At 40.7% G+C, this 14,753-nt stretch overlaps 1 protein-coding gene across 42 annotated transcripts in view; it reads left to right on the top strand.

Annotated features, from left to right (window-relative positions):
* trdn (triadin) overlaps nucleotides 1–14,753 on the top strand; it is a 446,963-nt gene that overhangs the window by 256,085 nt on the left and 176,125 nt on the right. The gene's annotated exons all lie outside the window — the stretch shown is intronic.

Genomic DNA, 14,753 nt, shown 5'->3' with positions numbered 1-14,753 from the left:
TTTTGGAGAGTATTATAGATTGAACATTTTAAACCGAAGGGAGTACATCATGTAGATCAGTAAAATGATGCAAAGATAGGAATCAATGCTGCTGTCTGTTTCACCTGAGATTTTCCAATACTGTGAGAAGAACAAGTACAAAATACAGTATCTCATGGAGAACTCCATCAGAGAGCAGTGGTGTTGGGGTCAGATAGAACAAACTTCCTTTTACAGTGCTAGCTACTGTATTCAGAGAGCAGTGGTGTTCGGGTCAGATAGGACAAACTTCCTTTTACAGTGCTAGCTACTGTATTTCCAAACTTAACTTCCTTTTTTATTTTATTTCTTACACATTGTTTAAATTCAGTAGGCAGGTTAAAAGTCTAGCTTTTAAGTGTGGATTCAGTGAATGAATGAGTAAATTGATGAACGAGGTTATGGGTGAGTGAATGACTGGATGATGGGTTGGCCAGTGAATGGTTAGGTCGGTGGTATGGGAAAAATATGTGGTCAGGTGTAGTCACAGTTACTTTTCAGATGAAGTGTGAAGTGCCTGAAGATGATTTGCTACCTGTGTTTTGTCAAACTGAACTGCATCAATGGAAAAAATGAAGTAGTCATATAGATGCATATTACATGTTTACCAAGTAAAAACAACCTATGGTTTTAGTACTGTCACTTCTTACTCGAGGCAGGAGCTTTCTGAACGACTGGCCCAAGAGTTGGACCCTAAGGAAAGTTCAGAAAATCGGCTACCATTTATGGACAAACTTCATAAAAAAGGTGATCTGTTAAATGCATACAAGGCGTGATTGACCTTTGGTAAATTTAGAAATATGAATAGTTATTCCAAGAAGAGTATGCCTCAGTTTCCTGGTGGGACATATAAATCTAAAACATACCAGTGGCTCTGGGTTCTGAAGAGAAACTTGATGGTCAAGATGTTTGTGGGGATGTACCAATGACAGGAAAAGTGATCTTGAATTTCTTCTTAGTTCTTTTAACATGATACTCCTAGGAATGTGAGTCCATCAATATGAAAAGTGCATTTTTACAGGGTGAAAAATTTCAAAGAGAAATATTTTTAATGCGCTGAAAGAAGGAGACATTTATAAAAAAAAGCTATGGAAATGAAACAAATGTGTATTTGGGTTGAATGATACAGTGAGAATATAGCATTCAGTTGAGTCCATTTTGCTGAAGGTAGGTTGCATTTATCTTGAAGTAGATATGGTAATGTTCCACTAGCATCATAAACTGGAAGGCATCTTTATAATTCACAACAATGATTTTCTCTGGGAATCAGAGGGAAAATCTAGTAAAACTGGTGACTGAGACCTGCTTTATAGACTTGAAAATAAAGTTTCAGTGTTAATGCATGTTCATTTCCAAGCATTACGTTTTGGTCTGGTTTGTTCATCTGAGAAATACCTACTGAATTTAAACAATGTGTAATAAATAAAATAAAAAAGGAAGTTAAATTTGGAAATCAGGCTTCAAGGGACTTTTAAGTTACCTAGGCATAGACAGTAGTAGAATAAGTCAGGAGTGAGTGTTAATGACATCCCAAGGTCCTCACATCACTTGGCATTCAGGGAAGAAACAGAACAATTAAGTTTGATTGGACAGTTAAATTGGTTGTGCACTTACCCTAGACCCAATGCTAGGTATAAGACCATACAAGCATAAGACATTGGAGCAGAACTAGGCCATTTGGCCCATTGAGTCTGCTTCATCATTCAATTATGGCTGATAAGTTTCTCAACCCCATTCTCCTGCCTTCTCCCTGTGACCTTTGAGCCCCTTAACAGTCAAGAATCTATCTACCTCTGTCTGAAATATACTGAATGACCTAGCCTCCACAGGCCTCTGTGGCAACTAATTCCAAAGTTTCACCACTCTTTGGCTGAAGGACGTTTCTTCTCATCTCCATTCTGAAGGGTCTTCCCTTTACTCTAAAGCAGTGTCTTTGGGTCCTAGTCTCTGCTGCTAATGGAAACATCTTCCCAACATACAAACTGTCTGGGCCTTTCAGTATTCTGAGTATTGGAACTGAATACTATGATAAAACATGCTACTATTGAAGAAGACTTGGGAATGAATAATTACCAAAGGAATTGCATTCAAAAAATGCACCCTCAAGTTTCCAGCCCAAGAATACCTAAAAAATATATAGTGTTTAACTGTGCTGCATGTGCCAATATTCTGCACAGCTATTGGAGTGCAGCAGTGTTTAACACATTGTTGATTAGATTAGATTACTTACAGTGTGGAAACAGGCCCTTCGGCCCAACAAGTCCACACCAACCCACCGAAATGCAACCCACCCAGACCCATTCCCCTACATTTACCCCTTCACCTAACACTATGGGCAATTTAGCCTGGCCAATTCACCTGACCTGCACATATTTGGACTGTGGGAGGAAACCGGAGCACCGGGAGGAAACCCACGCAGACACGGGGAGAACGTGCAAACTCCACACAGACAGTCGCCTGAGGCGGGAACTGAACCTGAGTCTCTGGTGCTGTGAGGCCACAGAATGGTACAAATGGTACAGAATAAATGTTTTCCATTAATTTGGGGAGCCAAGAAAACAAGTGGAGTGAATACATCTTAGCTGCTGAAACATTGGGAGAAAGTGAGGACTGGTGATTAGGGTCGAGAGTGTGTTGCTGGATAAAGGGCTTATGCCCGAAACATTGATTCTCCTGCTCCTCAGATGCTGCCTGACCTGCTGTGCTTTTCCAGCAACACACTCTTCTGAAACACTGGCACAAGTTGAAGCTATAGATACAAGCATGTTTGGATGTAGGTTTGCTCACTGACCTGGAAGGTTCATTTCCAGACATTTTGTTACCCTATTAGGTAACATCTTCAGTGGGCCGAAGGTGAAGCAATGCTGAAAATTCCTGCTTTCTATTTCTAATAAATAGAAAGAAAGAATTTTCAGCATTGCTTTCTCTTCTATTTCTAATAAATAGAAAGCAGGAAGTTTCAGCATTGCTTCGCCTGAGGCCCACTGAAGATATTACCTAGTAGGGTAACGAAACATCTGGAAATGAACTTTCCAGCTCAGTGAGCAAACCTACATCCAAAACCCCAACCTGAGCTACAAATCTTCTCAAAACTCACTAATACAAGTATGTATTCCTTCAATATTCAAATGGAAATCCTATACAAGGGGTAATCTGAGAAAAGCTTGCCCACTAAATTTTGTGGATAACCATTCTGTTTAGGACAAAGACATTTGACCTAAGTTATCACTGAGAAGGGTTGAAGATTGACCGGGCTAATATTTGTTTCCTTTTCGTTAGGTTGTTCAAGGATCATATGTATGCTTTCACAAGTTCTATTAAAAGAGAAGTGGGGAATTTATTAACTTATTAAATAATTGTCATTGATCAATTAATTAATTGACTGCATAGTTTTTAATTCAATCATGGGCATGAAGTAGAGAGTATTCCATCACACTCCTGACTTTTGCCTTGTAGATAGTGGACAGGCTTTGGGAAATCAGGAGGTGGAGTTACTCAATGCAAGATTCATAGCCTCTGACCTCTTGTTGTCACAATATTTATATGACTAGACTTGTTCAGTTTCTGGTCAATAGTAGCCCACAGGATGTGGACAATAGGGGATTCTGTGTTGGTGATGCTATTGAATGTCAAGGAGTGAAGGTTAGATTCTCTCTTGGAGATGGCCGTTGCCTGGTACTTGTACGGCGTGCATGTTAATGAAGGAACAGGTGATACTGGTACTTAGCAGCTGCTTTAAGGTTAGTTACTAAACTGTATCCACAAAGAAAGATTGCTTTTTTTCTATCACATTGACTGGCTTCAATTGTAAGGAGAGACTTGAGACACTGAGACTGCATTGGAGTGAAGGTGGCGAAGATAATATTTGTTTTAATTATTGAAATGGAAAGACAAATTAGTCTGTTTGGGTAATCATTAATAAGGAAGGTAGACTCTAAAACTGAGAATAGGAATGAGGAGAGATATTGGGAGACATCTCTTTATACAATATATTTTTGTGTAGTGCATGAATATTATGCCAAAAGCACTGGACAAATTTTCCAGAAAAAGAAGAGTAATTATTTGACACACAAGATACAAGGCTACAGGAACTGAGTAGGCAGTGTGATTGATTTGGGTTGGGCTAATTAATAGTATGCGGAACGATGAGCTGAATAATCATCTGAGCTGTTTCCATAATCTATTTAATGGTATTGTACAATTAAACATTTTGACTGCTATTATGTTAGTATATATGGATATAATGTTTTTCTAAATTGCATATTCTAAACTTTTTTTGAGTGACAGTATGTACTGTAAACTGAAATTATAATTTCTGGTAATGTATTTAACTACATCTTAAGGATAGTATCTTCTAAATTTAACGACAAATCCAGAAACAGTATTTGACCTTACACACTAAATAGAAGAGTTGAAATTCTCTGGAGTGGGTAGTAACATAGCATCAACGTGACCCTGCACATGTAATTCTAACATGGTGTGCAACAAGTTTAAAAAGTTCCCATGGGATCCTTTAACTCAAGTGAGTATGTTATGTAGATGCTTCTACCTATAATGTGTGAACATCTAGGAACTTAGGAAAAGAAAATAAGTTCTGAAGTAAGACATTCAACTGAGTACATGCACTTGCAACACCATTCAACATTGCCATACCATTTCAATGCCATACTCCTGCTCCCTTGTCATACCCCTTGACACCTATTAGGTCCTTGAAATCTATTTCTTTTTAATTGTATGATGACTCCTCCACAGACTTCTGTTTTTGTGAATTCCACAGGTTCACCACCCTTTGAGTGAGAAAATGTCTCCTTACCTAAGTGCATCCTGAGACCATCACCCCTTGTTGTTGAAACCCTGCATCCAGTCTGTACAATCTTGTCAGAGTTTAAAATATGTCAGTACTCTACTGAATACAGACCCGTGAATCCAATCTGTCCTCCTATGACAAACCTATTATCACGTGAATCAGCCTGGTGACCATGCATCCCACTTCCTTGCTGGCAACTATGTCCTCCCTTAGATAAGGAGACTAAACTTTCACATAATAGTCCAGGTTTGGTCTCTGTGAGGCCATGTACAATGCTAGTAAGATCTCACTGCTCCTGTACTCTCATCCTCTTGCAATGAAGAACAATGTATGATTTGCTTTTCTAACTGCTGCTGCACCTGCATGTTTGCTATCAGTGACTGGTCAACAAGAACACCCAGATCCCTTTGTAAATCAACCTTTCCCAAACAATCACCATCTATTGGCAACTAAACCTTGTGTATTCCACTCTCCACTATTCAATCTGTGATACTGGGCCAGTGTTTCCTATTCAAAGCTGGAATCAAGAGTTGGCCCATTTTCCAATGTCATTGTCTCACTTCCAGCCTATTAGTTCCTTCCCAGAGTATTATCATTGGGTTGGTGAGGATGAACTGGAGAAGAGACACCTAGGGGTTTGGGTACATAGCTCTTTGAAATTTGCATCACAGATAGACAGGATGGTTAAGAAGGTGTTCAACACACTTGCCTTCATTGCTCAGACCGTGGAGTATAAGAGTTGGGACATCATATTGACCTTGTACAGAGCTTGGTGGACCCACTTGTGGAGCACTGTGTACAGTTCTGTTATGCCTTGCTATAGGGAATGCTATTATTAAATTGGACAGGGTCAGAAAAGGTTTACCAGAACATTACCAGGATTGGAGAATTTGAGTTATAAGTAAAAGCTAGAACTCTTTTTACTGGAGTATAGGAAGTTGAGGGGTGACCTTATAGCAGTTTATAAAATCCTGAAAGGCATAGATAAGGTGAAGAAAAAGGTTTTTCCCTATGTGGGGGAGTTCAAAACTACAAGGCATATTTTAAGGGTGAGAGGAGAAAGATTTGAAAGGAACCCGAGAGGTTACTTTTTCACACAGAGGCTGGTTCATATAGTGGCACAAACTGCCAGAGGAAGTGGTAGATGCAGGTACAGTTACAACATTTAAAACACATTTAGGATAGGTAAACAAATAGGAAAGGTTTACAGGGGCATAGGCCAAACGCAGGCAAGTGGGACTAGTTTAGTTTGAGAAACTTGGTCGGCATGGATTAGTTGGAGTGAAGGGTCTGTTTCTGTGCTCTATGACTCTATGTTGACATTACGGGCAATTTAGTATGGTCAATTCACCTAACCTGCACATTTTTGGACTGTGGGAGGAAACCGGAGCACCCGGAGGAAACCCACGCAGACACGTGATGTTAGGTGAAGGGGTAAATGTAGGAGAATGGGTCTGGGTGCGTTACGCTTCGGCGGGTCGGTGTGGACTTGTTGGCCCAAAGGGCCTGTTTCCACACTGTAAGTAATCTAACCTAATCTAATCAATCTGTGTGGAATCAGGGATTTTGACATAATGAGGATAAAGATGCAATAATACACTTCAAAGTAGGCACACTCCCACAGCTAAAAAAGGACATGTCTGTTCTAAAAAAGCAAACAGGAGAAAACAATGTCTGTGAGCCAAAACTCTAGGAAAAAGAATAGTAGCTGATTACTTGTTGATAAAGTTGGATTGCAGACACCATAGACTGAAGATAGAATTTCCATTTAGATTACAATCAACCTGGATTTGAGTCTTTAGAATGAGATCACTATCCACTTTTCAGTTTTCATAAAGTAGTTTTCGGCGGTATTTGTATTTGGAAACTGTCAGGCTCCCAAGAATTTCTACTGAGAAGAGAATTTCCATGACAGTATCTTGCAGCTTCCTGTGTTTTCTTTACCAACTCCTTAAATTTGTGAAACAGAATTTCAAGTTGCTATAGAACCAAGATCATAGTGACCTCCCTGCCACCATCCCCCAAGGTTTTGAAAAGCCAAGTTTTCCAAAAATTTAAACAATAAACCACATCTCTTGTCACATTGAAATCTTAGCTTGACTTTTTTTGTGCCGAAGTTACTTGAGTTTTCTGTGAAAAACAGGTGGCATTGGTACTCTGCACATGTTGACACATCATGTTTAACCCAGAAAATGATTAAGCCAGTCCATATCTTTCAAATTTTCCACATAGCCCTTAAATATTAACCTGTATTCCCAACGTACCTTCATCCCTGGGGAATGAAGTATTATTTCTAAATGTGACACATTATGATGTAGATGTGAAAATATACTGATGAAAGCTCAAAACATTAGACTTACATTCATCCATCTTCATTCACACATTACCTACCACATCTATGTAACTTGTCACCTTAATATTCACTCTATTCCCACAATCATTACATTTTGATATTGTATGAACAATGATATTATCCTCTTCAGCAAGATAAACAATTTTTTGACTTCTAATTGTGTTACATTTTCTTTTGAGGTGTTGCTAAGTATTGTATGTCATCTGTGTAAATCACCCAATTAAAAACACTAGCTATCATTTGTTTTGTAAATCTTCAGGAAGTGGCTGGAGTATTTTAAAATATCATTAAGACTTGAAATCGATAAAACCTTATCTGGTATAACAATAACTGATATTTCCTTAGCTGTTGATGTCAAAATTATTTGCCAATATTCTTTCAATAAATCAATCTTTGTAAAGAATGTGGGACTGCCAACTCAATCAAAACAATCTTCTACCCGAGGAATTGGTTGCAAGTCTGTTTTTATTACTGCATTTATTTTCCTGTAATTTGTGCATTATCTAGTCGACCCATCAGGATTAGGAACTGACACTACTGGAGAACTCCAACTACTTTGATAAGAGTTAGGAATACATATTTGTAGACTCTGAAAAACTGGAATGACAGACCTTGATGGCCCAGATTTGCCAAGTATTGTCATAACAGTAAAGATTTTATTAAAGTACACAAGTATTCACAATTTAGCTGTCTGTTTAGACCTGAGCAAATGGCGCATACCAGATTTCTGTACTTAATATGAATTGTTCCTTATTGCAAATTAATAGACTCTGACTACAGGTCAGCAATTATAAAGAGTTAATAAAAAAATGGATTTTGGAGATTTGCAACAAAGCCAGAAATTGCTGGAGAAACTCAGCAGATCTGGCAGCATGTGTGGGGAGAAAGCAAAGTTAGTATTTTGAGTCTGCTGACTCTTCTTCAGAACTCAAGCTGTGTTATCCCATGTAGCTACTGTCTCTGTCCTTCCAGTTAGTTGTGGTCATGGATTAGGAAGTTAGTATCTAAGGACCCTTAGTGAATTTCTTCAGTGAATATTGCAGATGGTGTACACTGTCGCTCCTGAGCACTGGTGATAGATGGAATGAATTTTTGTGGATGTGGTGCAAATCAAGTGGGTTGCTTGTCCTGATTATCCAGGATGGTGTCAAGCTACTTGAATGTCATTGGACTACACTCATTCAGACAAGTGAGGAGAAGAATCATTGAATCCCAACAGTGTGGAAACAGGCCATTTGGCCCATCGAGTTTCCACTGACCGTCTGAAGAGCATCTCACCCAGATTCAACCCCCCACCTATCGTTGTAACTCTAATCTCCCCATGGCTTATCTACCTAGCCTGCACATCCCTGGACACTGTGGATATTTTAACATGGCTAATCCAACTAAACTGTGCATCTTTGGACTCTGAAATACTCCCTCATATTCTTGACTTGTGCCCTGTAAATGGTTTTGGAAATCAGCAGGTGAGTTATTTGCTGCAGTATTCCTAGCCTCTGACCTGCTCTTGTGGTCACTGTGTTTATGTGCTGGATCCAGTTGTGTTTCTGGTCAATGGTAACCCCAGAATGTTGGCACTGGGGAAATTCAGTGATGGTGATACGATTGAATTGTAAGGGGTGATGGCTAGATTTTCTGTTGTTGGAGATGCTCATTGTCTGCCATTTATGTGGTACAAATGTCATTTGCCACTTGCGAGTCTAAACCTGGATATTGTCCAGGTCTTATTGTATTGGACTGTGGACTGCTTTATTATTTGAGGTACTGAACATTCTATAATCATCAACTCACATCCCCACTTATGACAGCAGATGCAAGGAAGGTCAGTGATGGAGCAAATAAAAATTGTTAGGCCTAGGAGACTATCCTGAGGAACTCTCACAGAGATATCCTGGAGCTGAGATGACTGATCTCCAACAAGCACAACAATCTTGTTTGTGTTGTTTATGACTCAAAACAATGGAGGTTTTTCTGTATAATTCCCACTGGCTCCAGTTTTGCAAGGTTCTGCTGGAGTGCTGCGGGTTTCATGCAAGCCAGTGTTCTTTTCTGACTCAATCTCTGTATGCAAAGAAATGGAATGTTTGCGTATGTATGGCATGACCAATTGTACAGATCATCAAAATATTTTATATAATAAATAATAAATAATAAATAATACAGTATATTTTTGAAATTTAAAAAAGTGTTCTTTTCTGACCACTGCCTCCTGCTGGCCGACTGTCACCTACAGGATGAGCAGCGGGCTGGTAAGGGAATGTGGAAGCTGAACACCAAGCTGATGAACCTGGAAACATTGAGGAGCTCAAGAGAGACTACACAGGTTGGAGAACCGTGAAGCCCCTCTTTGAGTCCCCAGCAGACTGGTGGGAAACAGTAAGAGGGAACATCAAGAGGTTCTTCGTCCTCAAAGGTGTTCAGAAGGCGAGAGAGAGGCGATGAAAACTGTCCCAACTCCAGGAAAGTACCTGCTCCTGCTGCAGACAATGGGGGTTGATGTCACGGAAGACCTCGAGGAAGTGAAGGGCCAGCAATCCTCGCTCTTTGCCTCTGAGGCCTCCAAGATAATCTTCCGGTCCAGGGTCTACTCCGTGGAGCAGGACGAGATGTGCTCACGTTTCTTCTTCCAGAAGGTGCACAAAGAAAGCTCCATGCTCAGCAGCCTGAAGGAAGAAGATGGCTCGATAACATCATCTCAGGCTGACATCATGAGGATCAGCAAATCCTTCTATGCCAGTCTGTATGACTCGAAGCCGACCGACAGCGCAGCCTCCCAGTCGTTCCTGTCCTCTATCACGGAGGTCTTAGATGAGAGAACACGGGAGAGGCTGGACCAGCCTCTATCCCTGGATGAGCTGATCAAGGCCCTCACGCCCTTTGTAAAGAATAAAACTCCTGGAAGTGACGGCTTACCGGTCAAGCTCTATTCTGCTCTGTATGACTTGATTGGCCAGGACCTGCTGGAGGTGTATGTCAGTATGCATTTATGGCAGGTACCATGAGTGAATCCATGAGGAAAGGCATCATCACCCTCATCTACAAGCGGAAGGGGGAGAAGGAGGAAATCAGAAATTAGAGACCGATCTCACTATTAAATGCGATTACAAAATCTTGTTGAAGGTCATTGCCAACCGGGTCAGGTCAAAGCCATTTGGAAGAATGCCTCATCGCCAGAACTTTCCAACAAGCACCAAGACATGGCTTGGCTGGTGGTGAGAAAGGATCTGCCTGTGAGATCCTTTATGCACACCCGCACTCTCAGCTGCACCGCACGCTGCCCTCAGCGGCTGCGGAGGGCACAGGCCTGTCACACACCTCCTTCTGGAATGTGCCTACGCAGAAGAAGTCTGAAGAGGAATGCAGTGGTGTTTGTTGAGGTTTGTCCCGAGCAGCGCCATGAGGCGGGACTCCGTGATCTATGGTCTGTTCCCCGGAACGCACATGGAGACAAACATCAACTGTGCCTAGAGGATCATCAACTCGGTGAAGGACGCTCTCTGGGCGGTCCGAAACCTGTTGATCTTCCAGCTGAAGAAGTTGACCCCGACTGAGTGTTGCAGACTGGCACATTCCAAGGTCCAGGCCTACGTGTTGAGGGACGTGCTGAAGCTTGGGGCAGCTGCCGCCAAAGCGCGGTGGGGAAAGACCACTGTGTAACGTCTGCCAGCCAAAGAACTTGGGGCCCACGCAGTAAGTGCGCTCCACTAACACCTCAGCTAAATATATGGATAGTAAACTTACAGATCTGTATATATGAATGATTACTCTATCTCTGTATGCAAAGAAATGGAATGTTTACGTATGTATGGCATGACCAATTGTACATATCATCAAAATATTTTATGAATAAAGTATATTTTTGAAATAAAAGAAAAAGACCGAGCAGGTCATTGATAAGGAAAGTGCTGCTAGATAACAGTGTTGGTGACATCTTCCATTATGTTTTTGCATGCATTTGGGGTCACCGGCTTAGTCAGTTCTTACTGCCTATCCCTAATTGCCCGGAGGCCTGTTCAGAGTCAACCACATTGCTGTGGATCTAGGGCCATATGTAGAACAGACTGAGTAAGTATGGCAGATTGCCATAGGGTAGGTATAGAAGGGAATTTCTCAGATTGAAAATGAGTTGAAATTGGATCTGTGTTGGGACCCTTGTATCGTGAAAATAGTGAATTGTGAGGATGATGCTATGTGATAATAGAGGGGCATTGACAAATTTGCCAAATGGGCAGACACGTGACAGATGAACATGAATGCAGAGAAATGTGAGGTAATGCATTTTGTTAGAAGAGACATGCAGAGACAAGACAAGCTCAATGATACAACCTTCAGGGCAGCATGGGGGCTCAGTGGTTAGCACTGCAGCTGCTAGGGATTTTTTGGAGGAGGTTGAGGTGGATTATCGTTACTTCCTGCTAAAGATTGTTGCGTCTTCTTTAGCCATATCTTTGACACTGATATGCTAGGATCCCCATTCTAATGAGGATATTTCCGGAACTTTCTCTTCCAATGAGCTGCTCAATTGTCTGGCACCATTCATGACTGGTTGGAAAAGGGCTGCAGAGCTTGGATTTGATCTGTTAGATGTACAATTGCCTAATTCTGTATGTCACCAGCTGCTTAATGCTGTTGGTCGTGAAAGTGATCCTGTGCTGTAACTTCACCAGGTCAACATCTCATTTTTTTTCCTGCTGCTCCTGGCATGTGAAGTTACTTCAGAGCAAATGGTGAGCTGAAGTTGCCAAATATCCACTCTGATTTGTTGAGATTTGTTGTTTATCTTGTTTGGCGTTTTTGGTAAGATAGGAATATGAGTGTTACTGAGGTGAATTATACCCTGAACAAGGTGTTCAACAAATGATAATCACTGCCTTCATTGCCAACTTGCTGCTGCCTAATGTGAACCACACCAAACCACTTGTCAAGAGATAGAAGGTGGAGGCTGCTCCCAAAGTTCTCCAGACATCTCATTTGATTCTGCACAAATATCAACATAGTCATGTTGCTCAGAACTCTCTAAGATTTTTCCCAGTGTTTTCTATTTTTCCTGACACAGAGACTGCTCCACATCTCTTTCTTTGCTCTTGTTTTTTGGACTTACTTCTTATTCCTCATCTGTGTATACCTATTGATCTCACGTTTGGGAATTAATAAATTCACTCTTTTGTTAATTTAATAAAGCCTGGTTAAACTGGTTCCTTTTGAAAGGTAAGTTCATTTGTTTTGGGAGCAAGACAAGAAAAAACATTTTTTTTTAATATAACCTCATTGCAAACCAACCAGCGGAAACATGGATGAATAAAGCAAGGGATCCAGTTCATCCCGCCTCACCTGGGACTTTAACAATTTCAGTTGCCCTGTCTAGAATTGTGACAAATTGGAGAACCTGTTTTTTTGTGAACAGGTTGTAACAATACTATTGATTGCATTTTGTTCGGCATCATGTGAAGACCTTTCAGAAACTGAAAAAGCCTTTATCCATATATAACATGCCTTGGACATCATTCAGGCTTCGGTTGATAGTTGGGATGTTATACTACACAAGTGTTATACAATGACTACCTCCAGTGAGACACAAGCCTTCTGATTCAAAAGATTGCATCACTGATAGTGGTAACGTTAAGCCAGACAAGTATCCTGACATAGCTGTGGTTGTATTCATGACATATATATATTGGCCAACATTACAAAACCGTACTGATTCACAATTATTCTGTATTTTGTAGACACTTTATGAAGTATTCTTCCATTATGCCCTGGAAAGTTCACTGTTTAAATTAAACTTATTTTTCTTAAAGAGAAAGAAAAGCTGGCTGCAGCTGGAAAAGGTAGTGAGATTGTAATTTGTCTTGCCTTAGTGCTACTGCATTATTCAGAGGTAGATGGCACTTTTAATAGGATTGTGTGTGTAGAGGTTACACTGGAGGGCCCGTTAAAAATAAGAGTGGGTTCCAGACCCAATATCAGTTTTCTGATGCCTGCTGGAAATCCAGATCACTCACTGTCATTGCAGTTTCACAGCTCAGAAATGAGCAAAACTGCAGAGGTCGCCTCTGGCAGACCTTCAATGTCAGCATGCCAATTCTATATTTTACCAGTGGCAGAAGAGAACACACACAGGAACATCATTCTCATTTTGAAATAGGTCACTTAGAGATAATGATCTTTGTTAAGGATACAATAGACTGCGATTCTACCATTCCCTTCCAATTTAAAGAGGAGTGCTTGGGGTACGTGGGGCATCAGTGCTTTGGCAGATTTTGAAGGGAATCGGTGGAATGGCAGCTGCAGTCATTATGACATCTCAGATACTGAAGCAGTCCATATCCATGTGCAGCACAAATTGAATAACAGCTAGGCACTTGCTAGTAAATGGCATGGTAAATTCCTGTCACACAACTGCAAGGCAACGAGACGAAATTTGACCATCACCCCTAGACACTCAAATGCCATATTGCTGAATTCCCCACAATCGACAGCTTGCTGTTTACCATTGACCAGAAATGTAACTAGATATGCTGTGTAAGTACAGTGGCTAAGAGCAGGTCATAGTTGTCTACCAATGCCTCAAAGGCACATGTCATGAGTATGATGGAATGCTTTCCACTTGTCTGGATGAGTGCAGCTCCAATAACACTCAAATTCAATGCATTCAGGAAGAAAGCAGACAGGTTGATTGGTACCACATCCACCAGTTTGAACGTTCAATCCTTTCGACAGCACAGTCACTGTTATACTACACAAGTCACTGACAGCACAGAATACAAGATATAAAATGTACTGCAGTACCTCATCACAGATCCTTCAACAGCACCGCCACACCTTGTGACTTTTGCCATCTCACAGGGCAAGGGCAGCAGATGCATGGGAACACCACCACCTGCCAGTTCCCCTCCAAGTCACTCACTATCCTTCCCTAGAAACAAATAGCTGTTCCTTTCAGTGTCACCGGGTGAAAACTCTGGCACTCTCTTCCTAACTGCACTGTGGGTATACCTGGCACCCCTGACTATAGTGGTTCAAGAAGCTAGCTCACTTCCTCATTGGCAGTTAGGAATATGCAATAAATGTTGGTCTTGTCTTTGAGACTTGTATTCCGTGAATAAATAATTTTTTTGTTTCCTGTATTCAGCATTTGTGGAATGAGAGATTTTTATTTCAAATAGAGGAAGGTCCAATGCAGTGACGGTATTTATCCTGTAGAAGGCCTGGTTGGCTAACCACTGATCTGAAGAGAGCCTCTATCATATCTTTGAACTCAATAATAAAACAGAAGTCTATTAAGCAAAAGGAATTAAGATAAAATAGAGTACACCAGACTATTTACTTATAACACAAAACTAAAGATTTTGAAATGCACTGTGAAATACAATGTCATATTTTATAATATCATTCACTTAATCTCAAAACACTCGTTACAGATTTCCAAAACATTCCTATACAGTAACCAAAAGCATCGCTTATACAACACACTTGCCAGAAAATATCATTCTCTAATACCTCAATAAGTTTAATTTGACTTTAGCTCTTAGTATGGAAAATCATACAGCTCCAGGAAGAAGCTATTATGGACAA

This window comes from Chiloscyllium punctatum, chromosome 3 (genome assembly GCF_047496795.1).
Source record: "Chiloscyllium punctatum isolate Juve2018m chromosome 3, sChiPun1.3, whole genome shotgun sequence".
NCBI classification, from domain to species: Eukaryota; Metazoa; Chordata; class Chondrichthyes; order Orectolobiformes; family Hemiscylliidae; genus Chiloscyllium; species Chiloscyllium punctatum.
This window is presented reverse-complemented; position numbering and strand designations above follow the sequence as displayed.